Genomic DNA, 17,997 nt, shown 5'->3' with positions numbered 1-17,997 from the left:
CCAACCACGCAAAAGACCAAAATGTCCAGCGATTGATGAATGGATAAAGAAGTTGTGCTACCTATACTCCCTCGACTGTCACTGATCCAGACAAAATGAACTCATGTTATTTGTAGCAACACGGATGGAGCAGTAGATGATATCACTAATTCTGGTAAATTACAGACAGAAAGACACATAGCCCAGCATATCACTTTCAGGTGCAGTCGAAAAATGGATAGAAAGGAAGTAATGTACAAAGGAAACACAGACTCATAAACGGAAAAAAGAAGTGTAGAGTTACCATAGGGGGGAATTGGGGATTGGGGAAGAATGAAGGAGGAGGTTGGGATTCAATGAAAAACATTAATATATAAAAAAGACTTCATCAACGACAACCCTCCTGATAGCACGGGGAATTCTAATCAATACTCGTCAATAACCTAACATGGAAAAAAATCCAAAATATTAAGGGTACAGCTACATATATAACTGCATCAAGTTGCTGTCGAACTCAAACAAACACAACATTGTATATAAACTATGCTGAAATAGAAAATAAATATTAAATTATTAAACAAGAAAAGGCAAGAAATGCCTACTCTATGACTCTCTGGCCTCGGTGAACTGGGATGGTGTCACATCCCTTGAGCCTGAGCAGGCCTGGGGCCCCTGGCTGGAATATGCTGGTGACTAGGCAGCTAGGGGGGAGGACGTGCCAGCAGATCAGCGCCCCCTCAGACCTCTAGTGCACACTCTCCTCTGCATGGGACCACAGTCTCTCGATCCAAGCCGGCCCTCTTACAGCTAAGCCAAGCCTAGTGTACCCAAAAAATGGTGGACCCGCTGGGAGGAAAGAGCTTTGAAAAGACACCGGATCTCCACGGCTACTGCTGGTGGGGTTCCCACTTCCAGCGTACTTCTTTAGATTCGCCTCCCCTACGAACCACAGCACCTTCAGCATAGCACATTTGCACTGCTTGGAATGTGCGTGGGTGAGGGTGGTGCAGCGTTAGGGGGAAGAGGTAAAGATACACATGCCCTGTGGTGTGTGTTCACCCAGGTTCCATTCAAATATCCAACCCAACAACAAGACTCGCTCTAAGGCTCCCTTTGGGCAAGTCACCAGATAGGGCACGAAGAAGTGCTGCCGCCTTGTGACGCTTTCCTGTAACAACAACTTTAAAAACTGTGCTCAAGGGCACTTAACATTCACAAGGCCTGCGACCTGCCGGCATGCAAATGACCCCTGCCCTCAAGAAATGTCCATGGCTAGGTAATCTGAAATGAATTCAAATCAGGCCCGACTCTCAGGCAGAAAAGTTTCAACAGCTCAGTGGTACTCACACGCTTTTTAAAAGACAGCACATCAAATGAAAAGATGCTCAGGATTTGTCATGATTAAAGAATGAAAGTAAACGTAGACGAGGTCTTCCCGGGCTGCATCCTCAAAAATCTTAAAAAGAGTAAGTGCTCAAGAGGGCAGGCAGAAAAGGGAAGCCTACTATGCTGTTGGTGGGAATGTAAATTGCTAACAGCTAGTATGGAGAGAGGTAGGCAAGTTCCTTACTAAACTAATAACTGGAGCTACCACGAGATTCGGCAACCCCAATCCAGTTCGTATAACCAAAGAATACCATCATTGGAATAAAACACTTGCACCCCAACGGTCGTCGTGGTACTCTTTACCATAGCCAAGACATGCAAACGACTGAAATGTCCAGTGAGAGATGAATGGATAAAGATGTTGTGCTACCTATACTCCCTCCACTATCACTCATCCATAGAACAAAACGAACTCATGCTATTTGCAGCAACATGGATGGAGCAGTAGATGATCTCACTAATTCCGGTAAATTAGAAGCAGAAAGACACATATCCCACTATACCACTTATATGTGCAGTCTAAAATTGGATACAAAGGAAGTAGTAAACAAAGGAAACACAGATTCACAAAGGGAACAAAGAAGCGTACAGTTTCCATAGGGGGAAACTGGGGATCGGTGACGGATGAAGTAGGAGGTTGGGATTCACAGAAAAACACTAATATATGAAAAAGACTTCATCAACGACAACCATCCTGAGAGCACAGGGAACTCTACTCAACATTCTTCAATACCCTAAGAGGGAAACGAATCCGAAATACTACAGGTACAGCTACATATATAACTGCATCAAGTTGCTGTAGAACTCAAACAAACACAACATTGTATATACACTATGCTGGAATGGAAAATAAATATTAAATTATAAAACAAGAAAAGGCAAGAGATGCCTACACTATGACTCTCTGGCCTCGGTGAACTGGGATGGTGTGACATCCCTTGAGCCTGAGCAGGCCTGGGGCCCCTGGCTAGAGTATGCTGCTGATTAGGGAGACAGGGGGGAGGACGTGCCAGCAGATCAGCACCGCCTCAGATATCTAGTGCCCATTCTCCTCTGCATGGGACCACAATCTCTAGATCCAAGCCGACCCTCTTACAGATAAGCCAAGCCTAGTGTACCCAAAGGATGGTGGACTCGCTCGGAGGGAAGAGCTGTGAAAACACACCGGATCTCCACGGCTACTCCTGGTGGGATTCCCACCTCCAGACTACTTCCTTAGATTCGCCTCACCTACGAACCACAGCACCTGCAGCACAGCACATTTGCACTGCTTGGGATTTGCGTGGGCGAGGGTGTTACAGCGTTAGGGGGAAGAGGTAAAGATACACAAGACCTACGGTGTGTGTTCAGCCACGTTCCATTCAAATTTCCACCCCAACAACAAGACTAGTTCTAAGGCTCTGTTTGCCCAAGTTACCAGAGAGGGCACGAAGCAGTGCTGCCGCCTTGTGGCGCTTTCCCGAAACAACAACTTTCAAAACTGTGCTCAAGGGCACTTACCATTCACAAGGCCTCTGACCTGCGGGGCTGCAAATGACGCTTGCCCTGGAGAAGTATCCTGGGCTAGGTAATCTGCCATGAATTCAAATCAGGCCCGACTCTCAGGCAGAAATGTTTCAACAGCTCAGTGGCACTCACACGCTTTTTAAAAAACAGCACATCAAATGAAAAGATGCTCAGGATCTGCCGTGATCAGGGAACGCACATAAACGTAGACGAGGTGCTCCCTGGCTGCAGTCCTCAAAAAGCCTATAAAGAGTAAGTGCTCAACAGGGCAGGCAGAAGAGGGAACCCTACTATGCTGTTGGTGGAAATGTAAATTGCTAACAGCCAGTATGGAGATAGGTAGGCAAGTTCCTTGCTAAACTATAAACTGGAGCTACCATCAGACTCGGCATCCCCACTCCAGTTTGTATAACCAGAGAATACCATCATTGGAATAAAACACTTCCACCCCAACGGTTGTTGTGGTACTCTTTACCATAGCCAAGCCACGCAGATGACTGACATGTCCAGCGGGAAATGAATGGATAATGAAGTTGTGCTACCTATACTCCCTCGACTGTCACTCAACCAGGGAACAAAATGAACTCGTGGTCTTTGTAGCAACATGGATGGAGCACTAGATGATATCACTAATTCTGGTATATTAGGGACAGAAAGACACATATCCAGCATATCACTTTCAGGTACAGTCGAAAAATGGATACAAAGGAAGTAATGGACAGTGCAAACACAGACTCACAAACTGAGACACGAAACGTAGATTTACCATAGGGGGAAATTGGGGATCGGAAAAAGATGAAGTAGGAGGTTGGGATTAACAGAAACACCCTAATATTTAAAAAAACGTCAACAACGGCGACGCTACTAATAGCACAGGGATCTCTAATCAACACCCGTCAATAACCTAACATGGAAAAAAATCCAAAATTGTAAAGGTACAGCTACATATATATCTGCATCAGGTTGCTGTCGAACTCAAACAAACACAACCTTGTATATAAACCATGCTGAAATAGAAAATAAGTATTAAATTATAACACAAGAAAAAGGCAAGAAATGCCTACTATATTACCCTCAGGCCTATGTGACGTGGACTGGTGTCACATCTCTGTTGCCTCAGCAGGCCTGGGTCCCAATGCAGGAGTATGCTGGTGCTGAGGGAGCCAGGGAGGAGGACGTGCCAGCAGATCAGCACCCCCTCAGACCTCTATTGCCCATTCTCCTCTGCATGGTAGCACAGTCTCCCGATCCAAGCCAGCCCTCTTACAACTAAGCCAAGCCTAGTGTACCCAAATGATGGTCGACCAGCTGGGAGGGAAGAGCTGTGAAAAGACACCGGATCTCCACAGCTCCTGCTAGTGGGGTTCCCACCTCCAGCCTACTTCCTTAGACTCGCCCCACCTACGAACCACAGCACCTTCAGCATAGCACATTTGCACTGCTTGGGATTTGCGTGGGGTCGGGCAGTGCAGGGTAAGGGTGAAGAGGAAAAGATACACAAGCACTGCGGTGTGTGTTCAGCCACGTTGGACTCCAATTTCCAACCCAACACCAGGACTCCCTCTAAGGCTCTGTTTGCCTACATTACCAGGGAGGACACGGAGACGTGCTGCCGCCTTGTGGCGCTTTCCCGTAACAACAACTTGAAAAACTGTACTCAAGGGCACTTAACATTCACAAGGCCTGCGGGGCTGCAAAGGAACCCTGCCCTCCAGAAATGTCCTATGCTAGGTAATCTGAAATAAATTCAAATCAGGTCCGACTCTCAGGCAGAAAACTTTCAAGAGCCCAGTGGTACTCACACGCTTTTTAAGCAACAGGACATCAAATGAAAAGATGCTCAGGATCTCTCATGATTAAAGAATGAAAATAAACGTAGACGAGGTGTTCCCTGGCTACAGTGCTCAAAAAGCCTACAAAGAGTAACTGCTCAAGAGGGTAGGAAAAGAAGGAACCCTACTACGCTGTTGGTGGAAATGTAAATTGCTAACAGCCAGTATGGAGATAGTTAGGCAAGTTCCTTAGTAAACTATAAACTGGAGCTACTACGAGATTCAGCAACCCCACTGCAGTTCGTATAACCAGAGAATACCATCATTGGAATAAAACAGTTGCACCCCAACGGTCGCGGTGCTAATCTTTATCATAGCCAAGACACGCAAACAACCAAAATGTCCAGCGAGAGACGATTAGATAAAGAACCTGTGAGACCTATACTCCATGGACTGTCACTCATCCAAACAACAAAATGATCTCATGCTATTTGTAGCAACTTGGATGCAGCAGTAGATGATCTCACTAATTCTGATAAGTTAGAGACAGAAAGACACATAGCCCAGCATATCACTTATATGTGCAATCTAAAAACGCATACCAAGAAGTAGTATACAAAGGAAACACAGATTCACAAACGGGCAAACGAAGTGTAGCGTTCACAGAGGGGGAAACTGGGGATCGGGGAAAGATGAAGTAGGAGGTTGGGATTCACAGAAAAACACTAATATATAAAAAAGACTTCATCAACGACAACCATCCTGAGAGCACAGGGAACTCTACTCACCATTCTTCAATAACCTAAGAGGGAAAAAATCCGAAATACTACGGGTACAGCTACATATATAACTGCATCAAGTTGCTGTAGAACTCAAACAAACACAACATTGTATATAAACTATGGTGGAATAGAAAATAAATATTAAATTATAAAACAAGAAAAGGCAAGAGATGCCTACTCTATGACTCTCTGGCCTTGGTGAACTGGGATGGTGTCACATCCCTTGAGCCTGAGCCGGCCTGGGGCCGCTGGCTACAGTATGCTGGTGATTAGGGAGACAGGCGGGAGGACGTGCCAGCAGATCAGCGCCCCCTCAGACCTCTAGTGCCCATTCTCCTCTGCATGGGACCACAATCTCTCGATCCAAGTCGGCCCTCTTACAGCTAAGCCAAGCCTAGTGTACCCAAAGGATGGTGGACCCACTGGGAGGGAAGAGCTCGGAAAAGACACCGGATCTCCACGGGTACTGCTGGTGGGGTTCCCACCTCCAGCCTACTTCCTTAGATTCGCCTCACCTACGAACCACAGCACCTTCAGCATAGCATATTTGCACTGCTTGGGATTTGCGTGGGGTCGGGCAGTGCAGGGTAAGGGTGAAGAGGAAAAGATACACAAGCCCTGCGGTGTGCTTTAACCCACGTTCGACTCCAATTTCCAACCCAACACCACAACTCCCTCTAAGGCTCTGTTTGCCCAAGTTACCAGAGAGGACACGAAGAAGTGCTGCCGCCTTGTGGCGCTTTCCCGAAACAACAACTTGGAAAACCTGTGCTCCAGGGCACTTAACATTCACAAGGCCTCTGACCTGCGGGGCTGCAAATGACCCTTGCCCACGAGAAATGTCCTGGGCTAGGTAATCTAAAATGAATTCAAATCAGGCCCGACCATCAGGCAGAAATATTTCAAGAGCCCAGTGGTACTCACACGCTTTTTAAAAAACAGCACATCAAATGAAAAGATGCTCAGGATCTGTCATGATTAGAGAATGCAAATAAACGTAGAAGAGGTGTTCCCTGGCTGCAGTCCTCAAAAAGCCTACAAAGAGTAAGTGCTCAAGAGGGCAGGCAGAAGAGGGAACCCTACTATGCTGTTGGTGGAAATGTAAATTGCTAACCGCCAGTATGGAGATCAGTAGGCAAGTTCCCTACTATACTAAAAACTGGAGCTACCACGAGATTGGGCAACCCCACTCCAGTTCGTAAAAGCAGAGAATACCATCCTTGGAATAAAACTCTTGCACCGCAATGGTCGTGGTGGTACCCTTTACCGTAGCCAACCACGCAAAAGACCAAAATGTCCAGCGATTGATGAATGGATAAAGAAGTTATGCTACCTATACTCCCTCGACTGTCACTGATCCAGACAACATGAACTCATGTTATTTGTAGCAACACGGATGGAGCAGTAGATGATATCACTAATTCTGGTAAATTACAGACAGAAAGACACATAGCCCAGCATATCACTTTCAGGTGCAGTCGAAAAATGGATAGAAAGGAAGTAATGTACAAAGGAAACACAGACTCACAAACGGAAAAAAGAAGTGTAGAGTTACCATAGGGGGGAAGTGGGGATTGGGGAAGAATGAAGGAGGAGGTTGGGATTCAATGAAAAACATTAATATATAAAAAAGACTTCATCAACGACAACCCTCCTGATAGCACGGGGAATTCTAATCAATACTCGTCAATAACCTAACATGGAAAAAAATCCAAAATATTAAGGGTACAGCTACATATATAACTGCATCAAGTTGCTGTCGAACTCAAACAAACACAACATTGTATATAAACTATGCTGAAATAGAAAATAAATATTAAATTATTAAACAAGAAAAGGCAAGAAATGCCTACTCTATGACTCTCTGGCCTCGGTGAACTGGGATGGTGTCACATCCCTTGAGCCTGAGCAGGCCTGGGGCCCCTGGCTGGAATATGCTGATGACTAGGCAGCTAGGGGGGAGGACGTGCCAGCAGATCAGCGCCCCCTCAGACCTCTAGTGCACACTCTCCTCTGCATGGGACCACAATCTCTCGATCCAAGCCGGCCCTCTTACAGCTAAGCCAAGCCTAGTGTACCCAAAAAATGGTGGACCCGCTGGGAGGAAAGAGCTTTGAAAAGACACCGGATCTCCACGGCTACTGCTGGTGGGGTTCCCACCTCCAGCGTACTTCTTTAGATTCGCCTCCCCTACGAACCACAGCACCTTCAGCATAGCACATTTGCACTGCTTGGAATGTGCGTGGGTGAGGGTGGTGCAGCGTTAGGGGGAAGAGGTAAAGATACACATGCCCTGTGGTGTGTGTTCACCCAGGTTCCATTCAAATATCCAACCCAACAACAAGACTCGCTCTAAGGCTCCCTTTGGGCAAGTCACCAGATAGGGCACGAAGAAGTGCTGCCGCCTTGTGACGCTTTCCTGTAACAACAACTTTAAAAACTGTGCTCAAGGGCACTTAACATTCACAAGGCCTGCGACCTGCCGGCATGAAAATGACCCCTGCCCTCAAGAAATGTCCATGGCTAGGTAATCTGAAATGAATTCAAATCAGGCCCGACTCTCAGGCAGAAAAGTTTCAACAGCTCAGTGGTACTCACACGCTTTTTAAAAGACAGCACATCAAATGAAAAGATGCTCAGGATTTGTCATGATTAAAGAATGAAAGTAAACGTAGACGAGGTCTTCCCGGGCTGCATCCTCAAAAATCTTAAAAAGAGTAAGTGCTCAAGAGGGCAGGCAGAAAAGGGAAGCCTACTATGCTGTTGGTGGGAATGTAAATTGCTAACAGCTAGTATGGAGATAGGTAGGCAAGTTCCTTACTAAACTAATAACTGGAGCTACCACGAGATTCGGCAACCCCAATCCAGTTCGTATAACCAAAGAATACCATCATTGGAATAAAACACTTGCACCCCAACGGTCGTCGTGGTACTCTTTACCATAGCCAAGACATGCAAACGACTGAAATGTCCAGTGAGAGATGAATGGATAAAGATGTTGTGCTACCTATACTCCCTCCACTATCACTCATCCATAGAACAAAACGAACTCATGCTATTTGCAGCAACATGGATGGAGCAGTAGATGATCTCACTAATTCCGGTAAATTAGAAGCAGAAAGACACATATCCCACTATACCACTTATATGTGCAGTCTAAAATTGGATACAAAGGAAGTAGTATACAAAGGAAACACAGATTCACAAAGGGAACAAAGAAGCGTACAGTTTCCATAGGGGGAAACTGGGGATCGGTGACGGATGAAGTAGGAGGTTGGGATTCACAGAAAAACACTAATATATGAAAAAGACTTCATCAACGACAACCATCCTGAGAGCACAGGGAACTCTACTCAACATTCTTCAATACCCTAAGAGGGAAACGAATCCGAAATACTACAGGTACAGCTACATATATAACTGCATCAAGTTGCTGTAGAACTCAAACAAACACAACATTGTATATACACTATGCTGGAATGGAAAATAAATATTAAATTATAAAACAAGAAAAGGCAAGAGATGCCTACACTATGACCCTCTGGCCTTGGTGAACTGGGATGGTGTGACATCCCTTGAGCCTGAGCAGGCCTGGGGCCCCTGGCTAGAGTATGCTGCTGATTAGGGAGACAGGGGGGAGGACGTGCCAGCAGATCAGCACCGCCTCAGATATCTAGTGCCCATTCTCCTCTGCATGGGACCACAATCTCTAGATCCAAGCCGACCCTCTTACAGATAAGCCAAGCCTAGTGTACCCAAAGGATGGTGGACTCGCTCGGAGGGAAGAGCTGTGAAAACACACCGGATCTCCACGGCTACTCCTGGTGGGATTCCCACCTCCAGACTACTTCCTTAGATTCGCCTCACCTACGAACCACAGCACCTGCAGCACAGCACATTTGCACTGCTTGGGATTTGCGTGGGCGAGGGTGTTACAGCGTTAGGGGGAAGAGGTAAAGATACACAAGTCCTACGGTGTGTGTTCAGCCACGTTCCATTCAAATTTCCACCCCAACAACAAGACTAGTTCTAAGGCTCTGTTTGCCCAAGTTACCAGAGAGGGCACGAAGCAGTGCTGCCGCCTTGTGGCACTTTCCCGAAACAACAACTTTCAAAACTGTGCTCAAGGGCACTTACCATTCACAAGGCCTCTGACCTGCGGGGCTGCAAATGACGCTTGCCCTGGAGAAGTATCCTGGGCTAGGTAATCTGCCATGAGTTCAAATCAGGCCCGACTCTCAGGCAGAAATGTTTCAACAGCTCAGTGGCACTCACACGCTTTTTAAAAAACAGCACATCAAATGAAAAGATGCTCAGGATCTGCCGTGATCAGGGAACGCACATAAACGTAGACGAGGTGTTCCCTGGCTGCAGTCCTCAAAAAGCCTAAGAGTAAGTGCTCAACAGGGCAGGCAGAAGAGGGAAACCTACTATGCTGTTGGTGGAAATGTAAATTGCTAACAGCCAGTATGGAGATAGGTAGGCAAGTTCCTTGCTAAACTATAAACTGGAGCTACCATCAGACTCGGCATCCCCACTCCAGTTTGTATAACCAGAGAATACCATCATTGGAATAAAACACTTCCACCCCAACGGTTGTTGTGGTACTCTTTACCATAGCCAAGCCACGCAGATGACTGACATGTCCAGCGGGAAATGAATGGATAATGAAGTTGTGCTACCTATACTCCCTCGACTGTCACTCAACCAGGGAACAAAATGAACTCATGCTATTTGTAGCAACATGGATGGAGCACTAGATGATATCACTAATTCTGGTATATTAGGGACAGAAAGACACATATCCAGCATATCACTTTCAGGTACAGTCGAAAAATGGATACAAAGGAAGTAATGGACAGTGCAAACACAGACTCACAAACTGAGACACGAAACGTAGATTTACCATAGGGGGAAATTGGGGATCGGAAAAAGATGAAGTAGGAGGTTGGGATTAACAGAAACACCCTAATATTTAAAAAAACGTCAACAACGGCGACCCTACTAATAGCACAGGGATCTCTAATCAACACTCGTCAATAACCTAACATGGAAAAAAATCCAAAATTGTTAAGGTACAGCTACATATATATCTGCATCAGGTTGCTGTCGAACTCAAACAAACACAACCTTGTATATAAACCATGCTGAAATAGAAAATAAGTATTAAATTATAACACAAGAAAAAGGCAAGAAATGCCTACTATATTACCCTCAGGCCTATGTGACGTGGACAGGTGTCACATCTCTGTTGCCTCAGCAGGCCTGGGTCCCAATGCAGGAGTATGCTGGTGCTGAGGGAGCCAGGGAGGAGGACGTGCCAGCAGATCAGCACCCCCTCAGACCTCTATTGCCCATTCTCCTCTGCATGGTAGCACAGTCTCCCGATCCAAGCCAGCCCTCTTACAACTAAGCCAAGCCTAGTGTACCCAAATGATGGTCGACCAGCTGGGAGGGAAGAGCTGTGAAAAGACACCGGATCTCCACAGCTCCTGCTAGTGGGGTTCCCACCTCCAGCCTACTTCCTTAGACTCGCCCCACCTACGAACCACAGCACCTTCAGCATAGCACATTTGCACTGCTTGGGATTTGCGTGGGGTCGGGCAGTGCAGGGTAAGGGTGAAGAGGAAAAGATACACAAGCACTGCGGTGTGTGTTCAGCCACGTTGGACTCCAATTTCCAACCCAACACCAGGACTCCCTCTAAGGCTCTGTTTCCCTACATTACCAGGGAGGACACGGAGACGTGCTCCCGCCTTGTGGCGCTTTCCCGTAACAACAACTTGAAAAACTCTACTCAAGGGCACTTAACATTCACAAGGCCTGCGGGGCTGCAAAGGAACCCTGCCCTCCAGAAATGTCCTATGCTAGGTAATCTGAAATAAATTCAAATCAGGTCCGACTCTCAGGCAGAAAACTTTCAAGAGCCCAGTGGTACTCACACGCTTTTTAAACAACAGCACATCAAATGAAAAGATGCTCAGGATCTCTCATGATTAAAGAATGAAAATAAACGTAGACGAGGTGTTCCCTGGCTGCAGTGCTCAAAAAGCCTACAAAGAGTAACTGCTCAAGAGGGTAGGAACAGAAGGAACCCTACTACGCTGTTGGTGGAAATGTAAATTGCTAACAGCCAGTATGGAGATAGTTAGGCAAGTTCCTTAGTAAACTATAAACTGGAGCTACTACGAGATTCAGCAACCCCACTGCAGTTCGTATAACCAGAGAATACCATCATTGGAATAAAACAGTTGCACCCCAACGGTCGTGGTGCTACTCTTTATCATAGCCAAGACACGCAAACAACCAAAATGTCCAGCGAGAGACGATTAGATAAAGAACCTGTGAGACCTATACTCCATGGACTGTCACTCATCCAAACAACAAAATGATCTCATGCTATTTGTAGCAACTTGGATGCAGCAGTAGATGATCTCACTAATTCTGATAAGTTAGAGACAGAAAGACACATAGCCCAGCATATCACTTATACGTGCAATCTAAAAACGCATACCAAGAAGTAGTATACAAAGGAAACACAGATTCACAAACGGGCAAACGAAGTGTAGCGTTCCCAGAGGGGGAAACTGGGGATCGGGGAAAGATGAAGTAGGAGGTTGGGATTCACAGAAAAACACTAATATATAAAAAAGACTTCATCAACGACAACCATCCTGAGAGCACAGGGAACTCTACTCACCATTCTTCAATAACCTAAGAGGGAAAAAATCCGAAATACTACGGGTACAGCTACATATATAACTGCATCAAGTTGCTGTAGAACTCAAACAAACACAACATTGTATATAAACTATGGTGGAATAGAAACTAAATATTAAATTATAAACCAAGAAAAGGCAAGAGATGCCTACTCTATGACTCTCTGGCCTTGGTGAACTGGGATGGTGTCACATCCCTTGAGCCTGAGCCGGCCTGGGGCCGCTGGCTACAGTATGCTGGTGATTAGGGAGACAGGCGGGAGGACGTGCCAGCAGATCAGCGCCCCCTCAGACCTCTAGTGCCCATTCTCCTCTGCATGGGACCACAATCTCTCGATCCAAGTCGGCCCTCTTACAGCTAAGCCAAGCCTAGTGTACCCAAAGGATGGTGGACCCACTGGGAGGGAAGAGCTCGGAAAAGACACCGGATCTCCACGGGTACTGCTGGTGGGGTTCCCACCTCCAGCCTACTTCCTTAGATTCGCCTCACCTACGAACCACAGCACCTTCAGCATAGCATATTTGCACTGCTTGGGATTTGCGTGGGGTCGGGCAGTGCAGGGTAAGGGTGAAGAGGAAAAGATACACAAGCCCTGCGGTGTGCTTTAACCCACGTTCGACTCCAATTTCCAACCCAACACCACAACTCCCTCTAAGGCTCTGTTTGCCCAAGTTACCAGAGAGGACACGAAGAAGTGCTGCCGCCTTGTGGCGCTTTCCCGAAACAACAACTTGGAAAACCTGTGCTCGAGGGCACTTAACATTCACAAGGCCTCTGACCTGCGGGGCTGCAAATGACCCTTGCCCACGAGAAATGTCCTGGGCTAGGTAATCTAAAATGAATTCAAATCAGGCCCGACCATCAGGCAGAAATATTTCAAGAGCCCAGTGGTACTCACACGCTTTTTAAAAAACAGCACATCAAATGAAAAGATGCTCAGGATCTGTCATGATTAGAGAATGCAAATAAACGTAGAAGAGGTGTTCCCTGGCTGCAGTCCTCAAAAAGCCTACAAAGAGTAAGTGCTCAAGAGGGCAGGCAGAAGAGGGAACCCTACTATGCTGTTGGTGGAAATGTAAATTGCTAACCGCCAGTATGGAGATCAGTAGGCAAGTTCCCTACTATACTAAAAACTGGAGCTACCACGAGATTGGGCAACCCCACTCCAGTTCGTAAAAGCAGAGAATACCATCCTTGGAATAAAACTCTTGCACCGCAATGGTCGTGGTGGTACCCTTTACCGTAGCCAACCACGCAAAAGACCAAAATGTCCAGCGATTGATGAATGGATAAAGAAGTTGTGCTACCTATACTCCCTCGACTGTCACTGATCCAGACAACATGAACTCATGTTATTTGTAGCAACACGGATGGAGCAGTAGATGATATCACTAATTCTGGTAAATTACAGACAGAAAGACACATAGCCCAGCATATCACTTTCAGGTGCAGTCGAAAAATGGATAGAAAGGAAGTAATGTACAAAGGAAACACAGACTCATAAACGGAAAAAAGAAGTGTAGAGTTACCATAGGGGGGAATTGGGGATTGGGGAAGAATGAAGGAGGAGGTTGGGATTCAATGAAAAACATTAATATATAAAAAAGACTTCATCAACGACAACCCTCCTGATAGCACGGGGAATTCTAATCAATACTCGTCAATAACCTAACATGGAAAAACATCCAAAATATTAAGGGTACAGCTACATATATAACTGCATCAAGTTGCTGTCGAACTCAAACAAACACAACATTGTATATAAACTATGCTGAAATAGAAAATAAATATTAAATTATTAAACAAGAAAAGGCAAGAAATGCCTACTCTATGACTCTCTGGCCTCGGTGAACTGGGATGGTGTCACATCCCTTGAGCCTGAGCAGGCCTGGGGCCCCTGGCTGGAATATGCTGGTGACTAGGCAGCTAGGGGGGAGGACGTGCCAGCTGATCAGCGCCCCCTCAGACCTCTAGTGCACACTCTCCTCTGCATGGGACCACAATCTCTCGATCCAAGCCGGCCCTCTTACAGCTAAGCCAAGCCTAGTGTACCCAAAAAATGGTGGACCCGCTGGGAGGAAAGAGCTTTGAAAAGACACCGGATCTCCACGGCTACTGCTGGTGGGGTTCCCACCTCCAGCGTACTTCTTTAGATTCGCCTCCCCTACGAACCACAGCACCTTCAGCATAGCACATTTGCACTGCTTGGAATTTGCGTGGGTGAGGGTGGTGCAGCGTTAGGGGGAAGAGGTAAAGATACACATGCCCTGTGGTGTGTGTTCACCCAGGTTCCATTCAAATATCCAACCCAACATCAAGACTCGCTCTAAGGCTCCCTCTGGGCAAGTCACCAGATAGGGCACGAAGAAGTGCTGCCGCCTTGTGACGCTTTCCTGTAACAACAACTTTAAAAACTGTGCTCAAGGGCACTTAACATTCACAAGGCCTGCGACCTGCCGGCATGCAAATGACCCCTGCCCTCAAGAAATGTCCATGGCTAGGTAATCTGAAATGAATTCAAATCAGGCCCGACTCTCAGGCAGAAAAGTTTCAACAGCTCAGTGGTACTCACACGCTTTTTAAAAGACAGCACATCAAATGAAAAGATGCTCAGGATTTGTCATGATTAAAGAATGAAAGTAAACGTAGACGAAGTCTTCCCGGGCTGCATCCTCAAAAATCTTAAAAAGAGTAAGTGCTCAAGAGGGCAGGCAGAAAAGGGAAGCCTACTATGCTGTTGGTGGGAATGTAAATTGCTAACAGCTAGTATGGAGATAGGTAGGCAAGTTCCTTACTAAACTAATAACTGGAGCTACCACGAGATTCGGCAACCCCAATCCAGTTCGTATAACCAAAGAATACCATCATTGGAATAAAACACTTGCACCCCAACGGTCGTCGTGGTACTCTTTACCATAGCCAAGACATGCAAACGACTGAAATGTCCAGTGAGAGATGAATGGATAAAGATGTTGTGCTACCTATACTCCCTCCACTATCACTCATCCATAGAACAAAACGAACTCATGCTATTTGCAGCAACATGGATGGAGCAGTAGATGATCTCACTACTTCCGGTAAATTAGAAGCAGAAAGACACATATCCCACTATACCACTTATATGTGCAGTCTAAAATTGGATACAAAGGAAGTAGTATACAAAGGAAACACAGATTCACAAAGGGAACAAAGAAGCGTACAGTTTCCATAGGGGGAAACTGGGGATCGGTGACGGATGAAGTAGGAGGTTGGGATTCACAGAAAAACACTAATATATGAAAAAGACTTCATCAACGACAACCATCCTGAGAGCACAGGGAACTCTACTCAACATTCTTCAATACCCTAAGAGGGAAACGAATCCGAAATACTACAGGTACAGCTACATATATAACTGCATCAAGTTGCTGTAGAACTCAAACAAACACAACATTGTATATACACTATGCTGGAATGGAAAATAAATATTAAATTATAAAACAAGAAAAGGCAAGAGATGCCTACACTATGACCCTCTGGCCTTGGTGAACTGGGATGGTGTGACATCCCTTGAGCCTGAGCAGGCCTGGGGCCCCTGGCTAGAGTATGCTGCTGATTAGGGAGACAGGGGGGAGGACGTGCCAGCAGATCAGCACCGCCTCAGATATCTAGTGCCCATTCTCCTCTGCATGGGACCACAATCTCTAGATCCAAGCCGACCCTCTTACAGATAAGCCAAGCCTAGTGTACCCAAAGGATGGTGGACTCGCTCGGAGGGAAGAGCTGTGAAAACACACCGGATCTCCACGGCTACTCCGGGTGGGATTCCCACCTCCAGACTACTTCCTTAGATTCGCCTCACCTACGAACCACAGCACCTGCAGCACAGCACATTTGCACTGCTTGGGATTTGCGTGGGCGAGGGTGTTACAGCGTTAGGGGGAAGAGGTAAAGATACACAAGTCCTACGGTGTGTGTTCAGCCACGTTCCATTCAAATTTCCACCCCAACAACAAGACTAGTTCTAAGGCTCTGTTTGCCCAAGTTACCAGAGAGGGCACGAAGCAGTGCTGCCGCCTTGTGGCGCTTTCCCGAAACAACAACTTTCAAAACTGTGCTCAAGGGCACTTACCATTCACAAGGCCTCTGACCTGCGGGGCTGCAAATGACGCTTGCCCTGGAGAAGTATCCTGGGCTAGGTAATCTGCCATGAGTTCAAATCAGGCCCGACTCTCAGGCAGAAATGTTTCAACAGCTCAGTGGCACTCACACGCTTTTTAAAAAACAGCACATCAAATGAAAAGATGCTCAGGATCTGCCGTGATCAGGGAACGCACATAAACGTAGACGAGGTGTTCCCTGGCTGCAGTCCTCAAAAAGCCTATAAAGAGTAAGTGCTCAACAGGGCAGGCAGAAGAGGGAACCCTACTATGCTGTTGGTGGAAATGTAAATTGCTAACAGCCAGTATGGAGATAGGTAGGCAAGTTCCTTGCTAAACTATAAACTGGAGCTACCATCAGACTCGGCATCCCCACTCCAGTTTGTATAACCAGAGAATACCATCATTGGAATAAAACACTTCCACCCCAACGGTTGTTGTGGTACTCTTTACCATAGCCAAGCCACGCAGATGACTGACATGTCCAGCGGGAAATGAATGGATAATGAAGTTGTGCTACCTATACTCCCTCGACTGTCACTCAACCAGGGAACAAAATGAACTCATGCTATTTGTAGCAACATGGATGGAGCACTAGATGATATCACTAATTCTGGTATATTAGGGACAGAAAGACACATAGCCAGCATATCACTTTCAGGTACAGTCGAAAAATGGATACAAAGGAAGTAATGGACAGTGCAAACACAGACTCACAAACTGAGACACGAAACGTAGATTTACCATAGGGGGAAATTGGGGATCGGAAAAAGATGAAGTAGGAGGTTGGGATTAACAGAAACACCCTAATATTTAAAAAAACGTCAACAACGGCGACCCTACTAATAGCACAGGGATCTCTAATCAACACTCGTCAATAACCTAACATGAAAAAAAATCCAAAATTGTTAAGGTACAGCTACATATATATCTGCATCAGGTTGCTGTCGAACTCAAACAAACACAACCTTGTATATAAACCATGCTGAAATAGAAAATAAGTATTAAATTATAACACAAGAAAAAGGCAAGAAATGCCTACTATATTACCCTCAGGCCTATGTGACGTGGACTGGTGTCACATCTCTGTTGCCTCAGCAGGCCTGAGTCCCAATGCAGGAGTATGCTGGTGCTGAGGGAGCCAGGGAGGAGGACGTGCCAGCAGATCAGCACCCCCTCAGACCTCTATTGCCCATTCTCCTCTGCATGGTAGCACAGTCTCCCGATCCAAGCCAGCCCTCTTACAACTAAGCCAAGCCTAGTGTACCCAAATGATGGTCGACCAGCTGGGAGGGAAGAGCTGTGAAAAGACACCGGATCTCCACAGCTCCTGCTAGTGGGGTTCCCACCTCCAGCCTACTTCCTTAGACTCGCCCCACCTACGAACCACAGCACCTTCAGCATAGCACATTTGCACTGCTTGGGATTTGCGTGGGGTCGGGCAGTGCAGGGTAAGGGTGAAGAGGAAAAGATACACAAGCACTGCGGTGTGTGTTCAGCCACGTTGGACTCCAATTTCCAACCCAACACCAGGACTCCCTCTAAGGCTCTGTTTGCCTACATTACCAGGGAGGACACGGAGACGTGCTGCCGCCTTGTGGCGCTTTCCCGTAACAACAACTTGAAAAACTGTACTCAAGGGCACTTAACATTCACAAGGCCTGCGGGGCTGCAAAGGAACCCTGCCCTCCAGAAATGTCCTATGCTAGGTAA

The sequence above is a fragment of the Eschrichtius robustus genome, chromosome 12, assembly GCF_028021215.1.
Source record: "Eschrichtius robustus isolate mEscRob2 chromosome 12, mEscRob2.pri, whole genome shotgun sequence".
Classification (NCBI taxonomy): Eukaryota; Metazoa; Chordata; class Mammalia; order Artiodactyla; family Eschrichtiidae; genus Eschrichtius; species Eschrichtius robustus.
This window is presented reverse-complemented; position numbering follows the sequence as displayed.